This window comes from Hippopotamus amphibius, chromosome 4, assembly GCF_030028045.1.
Source record: "Hippopotamus amphibius kiboko isolate mHipAmp2 chromosome 4, mHipAmp2.hap2, whole genome shotgun sequence".
NCBI lineage: Eukaryota > Metazoa > Chordata > Mammalia > Artiodactyla > Hippopotamidae > Hippopotamus > Hippopotamus amphibius.
In genome coordinates this window covers 26,495,415-26,501,931 of record NC_080189.1, presented here as the reverse complement: position 1 = coordinate 26,501,931, position 6,517 = coordinate 26,495,415, and positions in this window count along the sequence as shown.

Below are 6,517 nucleotides of genomic sequence, written 5' to 3'. Positions count from 1 at the left end.
CAAGTCCAACCCCACTTAAGCATTGTCTGTGTGTCCCCCTAAAGTGAAAAACATAAAAATCCATATTCAGAAGGGAACAGAAGCTTCTAACTTAAATAGCTAGACTTGCTTCAGTAATTTTCTTTATATCTTTTGAATTTGTAGAAGTCAGTTCTGGTGCCCCTGAAGTAATCACACAAGGAAAAGTCTCATCTGTTGATAGTCAGCCACAATTCAAGGAGACACTTTGTATAATCTTATTTTAGGATGGCAGAGTTTCCACATAGCATTTTTCAGAAAATGTCCCAAAAGGCAGCTTAGCAATAGCCACCAGCAGCAAGTCAATACAACAGTCAGCAAAGAAAGTACAAGCTGTCGGGTAGAATTGTTTGCAAAAAGCACTTTACTTGTTTGATAGAGAGACTTGGGATGCTTTGTTTTATTTTGTTTCTTTAGAGTAAATCTTTTTACTTAGTTTCTGGCAAGTTCGGTTGTCACAGGAAATGCCTTAGTAAGCTTTCTCAGTGCCCTTTGAGATAAGAGTATAATTTCAGAGAATACATAATTAATCAAATTATATTCAGTTATTGTGAGAACAATTATCTGGTTCAATATGATCGTATAATTCTAAATCAGGTATCAGTATACATAATTGTACATTCTTAGCTTATTATACCCTCTTCAATCTAAATTAATTAAATGGAAACATTGACTAAACATAGTAACTCAGATAAAGCAGCCCTAGAAATAATCAGGTTCTTCAGTACGCTTGAATCCCAAGCTTCTAAATAAATAATTATTTTATTTTGATTTTCTTGCATATAATTCTCCACATAATATATAATTGTCCCACTTATGATAGTAAACTTAGTATAATTTACTTCTGTTTTATAAAACTTGACAACATCCTTTAATTGAAATAAAGTTCTAATTGATGTTTAATATACTCAGTGGACAAATTTAGAAAATGGAATGGAACCATTTTATGACACTTAGTAATGGATAGCACTTATATTTATATTAAAGGATGACAATGTTACATTATTATATTTATATTAGTATGTATGCTTTCTTTATGTAATTTTCTGGTTTTAAAATTTCTGCTCACACCATGATATTTTGTACTAATCACAAACTTTATGATGAGCTTGTGTTTTGAATTCTAGGGTAAAGTATTTTATCCATTCTGAATAAGTAAATTCTTAAATGCTCTTTGAATGTCAGTGGGTTTTATGCACAGCTCTTTAATGTTGCTGTGCTTCAAGACATGCATCATTGCCTGTTCTTTCACTGCCCAGAGTACTCTAAGCTGTTAGGATTTTGGTTAATTTCCTATTTTTACTGGTCTCAAATAGAGGTTTTGTCCATTAATTTCCCTGCTTCAGGTAATTGGGGAAAATAGTATTTGTATTAATTGAAAATTGTTTAACTACTAGGTTCTCAGATAGAGGAGAATTTTGTTGGAACAATTGAGGTTTTGTGTTTCTGTCTTAAGGCTCCAAGGAAGAATGGAATCAACAGTGTGGGTGTTGGATGGATGGGAGAATGATCAGTCAACAGTAGAGTTGAAAATGACACAAAAGAGCTGTCCAATTTAAGAGTATATCAAATACAGTTATCCAATTTGGAGTACAGAAAAATAATCACATGTACCTTTATTTGAATGTCAGTGATTTACCACTGAATACATTAACAGGTCTTGAGCACATCTCAGTATTCTGGTGCCTTACAGTAATAAAGCAGTAACATATTCTCAAGGTGCAACTGTATTCCATTGAATAACAGACAGATACTGGATTGCGGCACTTTCAGAGAAATCTACTGCATTGGCAGCTTTAAGTTTTTTTGTTTTTTTTTTAATACCTCAGTCTTGAATTCACAATAGCATTTTAATTGCACAACATGAGAACATTTAAAGATATGGGTTTGAGAGTATGTATGATGTGTATGTAAGGAGAGAGAGAGAGAGGCAATGTAAAAACAGTCTACAGCATGAAAGTACTCAGGGGATGCTGCAGTGTGTTGTATGATATGACTGAGTAGACACTTAGGCAAGCTTGGAAGCTATCACCACGTGTACCTTAATTTAAGTACTAACGAAATCTTGTCATTTTAAATTCAACCTGGGATTCCAAATGTGAAAAAAATCTCTGTGCAGTTTTAAAAATTATTGAAATGGATTTTGAGAGAATCCTATCTTTGGCTTTTGAGAAATCAGAGCTCATTCTTTGTTCTCTCATGGTTTTGATGTAATTTGTCCATTATAAATCAGTATAGACCATGGACCCCCATTCATAGAGGTAAACGGCCACACACTCAACAGTGATTCAGTGGTTTGTTTAAATCAAGTTTCACCCCCCAAATGCTGCATTCTTAGCACTCTTCCCTCCCCATGTCACTCCATGAATATTCAGCTAAATGCAGCAAAGCTAACACAGGAGTTATTTCATTCAGAAAATGTGGAAAAATTATATTCTTCAATTTGTGAAATTTTAAAAGCTTAGGAGAAGAAAAGGGAATATCTAAGCATGTGGGGTAAAGAAAGGGTTTTTATTTTTTATTTTTATTTTGTTTTTTTTAATAAATTTATTTATTTATTTATTTATTGGCTGTGTTGGGTCTTCATTGCTGCACACGGGCTTTCTCTAGTTGTGGTGAGTGGGGGCTGCTCTTCACTGTGGTGCACGGGCTCCTCATTGCTGTGGCTTCTCTTGTTGCGGAGCACGGGCTCTAGGCACGTGGGCTTCAGTAGCTGCGGCACGTGGGCTCAATAGTTGTGGCTCACGGGCTCTGGAGCACAGGTTCAATAGTTGTGGCGCACGGGCTTAGTTGCTCCGCGGCATGTGGTATCTTCCTGGGCCAAGGATCGAACCTGTGTCCCCTGCATTGGCAGGCGGATTCTTAACCACTGCACCATCTAGGAAGTCCAAGAAAGGGTTTTTAAAGCAGACTACTTCTATTGTCACTGTTCTCAACATATAAATTAACTATTACATTAAAAATGGATTCTCTATAAAATCTGTATTTGGTGTACTATTTGATGTTTTACAAATGCTTTTTCCTGGTAAGGATATGCTTTTATGAATTAAAAATGAACTTCCTAAAATGTCTAAAACATTTACTATGGAAAATTAAGATGTGTACAAAAGTAGTGAGTAAAGCAAAATAATCTCCCATGTAACCATTACCAATTTTAACAATTGTGCAATGGCCAGTCTTATTTCATTGATACCCTACCCAATAAATCCCTTGGAACTTTGGAAGCAAAGGCCTGATATCATTTAAATTTAACTCTAAATACTTCAGTGTTTATCTCTGAAAGATAAGAATTCTTTTTTCTTAAGTAATACCAAATTCTTAGGAAAATAAGGGTAATCCTTTAATGTCATTAAATATCCATTCACTGTTGACATGTCCCTGGTTGTCCTAAAAAAGTTTTTTGTTCTGCTTTATTTTTGGATTTTTGGTGTCTTGATTTACATAAGGTTCATACATTGTTTTATCTAACATTTTTAATGTTTAGGTTCTCTCCCATTTGAGGCTAAGTTAAAATATGATGCTGTATTCCCACTTCATAGTTCAGTATATATTTCCTTAGTGCTAAACACAGTGCAGTTTCTAAAAAAAATAACAAAGTAACATTGAGAGAATACTATGATGTAATCTGCCAAAACTCAGTATCACTAATAGTCTTGTCTTTATAGGAATACCAAAATTCAGGTCAGGATCCAATTCAGTAGATTATATACATTTAGTTGTCATAGCCTTCAGTCTCTTTTAATCTGCAGTACTCCTTGTCCATGGTGAATTTGAAACTTGGAAAAGGACAGACTAGATTTTACTCCTTTGTTTTTTCTTTTCTTTTTCTTCTTCTTCTTCTTTTTTTTTTAAAGTCACTCAGTTTTGGTTCGTGTAATGTTTCCTTATGAACAGAAAAAACTCATGCATTCTTAGTAGAAATACAAAGATCATGTTTTATGCTTCTTAGTGCATCATCTTGGGAAAGATGATTTTGGATTGTCCCATAACTGGTAATAATAACTTTAATCACTTGGTTAACATGGTGTCTGACATTCTTTCCATTATAGCATTACTATTTTTCACTTTTTAATCAATAAGGAATCATGAGAATGTACTTGAGACTATGCAAAATGCTATTTCAGATCAAACATTCCTCACTAGGTTTGGCATCATGAATGATTCTTGTGTGAATTAATTATTACTATGATGGTTTGAAAATGGTATTCTTCTAACTTTGTCAAGAGTGGAGTTAGGGATGCTGGTAATCAGTATCTTTGATGATGGTTGACATTTTATTATAAGGAAGAACTTGTATTTCCCCTCCCTTAATAATTTATCAACAAATTTTATTTTTTGTTTATTAAATTTCCCTTGTCTTTATACTGAAATAAACATCTCAATAATTATTACTAACCTTATTAGTAACCTTAAATACTAAGAAACTATCTCAAAACTGATATCCCACATGACTCAAAATCAAAAGCAAAAACAAGCCATTTAGAGTTCAATATTTGTTTATATTTGTTCCCCCCTTTGCTCCAGAGGTGGTATACAGTCAAAATATATTGTTCAAAAGTGATTTGGGTTGCTGATGTCTCTCATTTTTCACCTTCTCAAGGACTTTGCTCTTGCATTTATACCTTTGTACGTGCATTTGTCCATTTTACCTTGTCCAGTTCCATCAGCATATAATGGCATTTTGTATATCTCTCATCTTAAAAATGAAAAAAAGTGACAGTTTTACTTTTTCCCTTCCAATTTGGATGCTTTTTATTTCTTTTTCTTTTCTGATTACTATGGCTAATGTTCTATTCAATATTGTGTTAAATTGAAGTGGAGAGAGTAGGCATCCTTGTCTTGTTTGTGATTTTGGGGGAAAAGCTTTCAGCTTTTCAACAATGATTATGATGTTAGCTGTGGATTTGTCATACATGGCCTTATTATGTTGAGGTAATTTCCTTCTATACCAATTTTTATGAGAGTTTTTATTATGAGTGGATGTTGAATTTTGTCAAATGATTTTTCTGTGTTTATTGAGAGGATCTAATTTTGAGAATTTTGGAGAAAGGCAGAAGGAATAATTTTAAAAATGCAGTGATTTATTCATTTATTTATTTATTTTCTTTAAGAACTTTTAATGGGATACAATTGACCTACAATAAACAAAAATGCAGTGATTTCAAATTCCTGAAGAAACGTTATGAAAGAATCTTCATTTTTATGGATCTCAGTTGCCTTTCATATTTGAAATTGTTTGCCTGATGCCTTCATAAGCCTGTTTACTACACACTTAAGCACATCTGACCTTAGAAAGAAATGCTGTTATATTGGAAAGAAGTAAGTAGTTTCTAAGACATCAATAGCATAGTGGAAAGATTTTAAAACATTTAAAACAGCTGTATCCCGTTGCTTTTAAGTCTCAGATACTGTAGGTGGCTGCTAGATATTCATTTAAAAGAATTCAAAGGTAAAAATATGGCTGAATGAATGTCAGCCAGTAACCTGAATGCTACTGGACCTGCCACATACGATTCTAACAAAATGACTTTACAGAGAGTGAATTGAGTATTGTATAAATAGGGTCATCAGTGTTCATTGTTTGATATTTGCATTATGATATTGTATCGACTAAGAAATCATCATGTCAGGCCACAGGAGGGGAAGAGAGAGCTGCTGATTGAAGTCCAGGACAACTGTATTTTTAAATGACGCACCTAGGAATCTGAGCTGAGAATTAACTTTAAATTCAAACCGAAATAAAATTAGAAGATGCTACTGTATTTTATTTTTTTCTTTGCCAGACATGTAAATTAGAGGAATTATTGTTAAAGTATCACTGTCCTTAACTGTGATCATTATCCTTGATTCAGCAAAATAGCATTTGCCAAGGAATTCCCACTTTGCAATTGAAGGGAAAAGTGTGGCTGCTTTCTACTGTGGAAGGGGTTGATAACTTCCAATGGTCTTGCGATGTTCTATATAATAAGAATTGCTCGGTGTTAATAGACTCAATAATTGGTTTGAATAATAAGAATTGAGAGATCCATTTAAAAGAGAACATATCTTTACTACAAACATATCTCTGGAACTCTAAATCAGGTGTTCAGAAACAAAAACAATCAATCAGGCGATGTAGCCAAACAGTACTTGACAGCCATAGTAATTTTCATTTCCACTAAATTTTGTGACTTAAAATTGGTTGTTGTAAAAAAAAAAAAAAAAATTGGTTGTTGTCATATGAATACAATATTCTATTAATTATAAACTAAATTTTCTAAAATTCCATCTCATCTTTTAGCACAATATTCTGTTTAAAGCTGGCACTTTATAAACTTTTGTTGACTAAATGAATAAGTGAACAGTGTAAGTACATGAATTGCTCTTTCCTTGCATTGGTGTTCATCTTTCCTTGTCTATGTGACTTTATTATGAAGGAAAACTCAGAATCGTTATCTGGATGAGATACATAAATTTAAATGAATGCCTTTTTAATTTACAGAAATAACCTCATCCTATT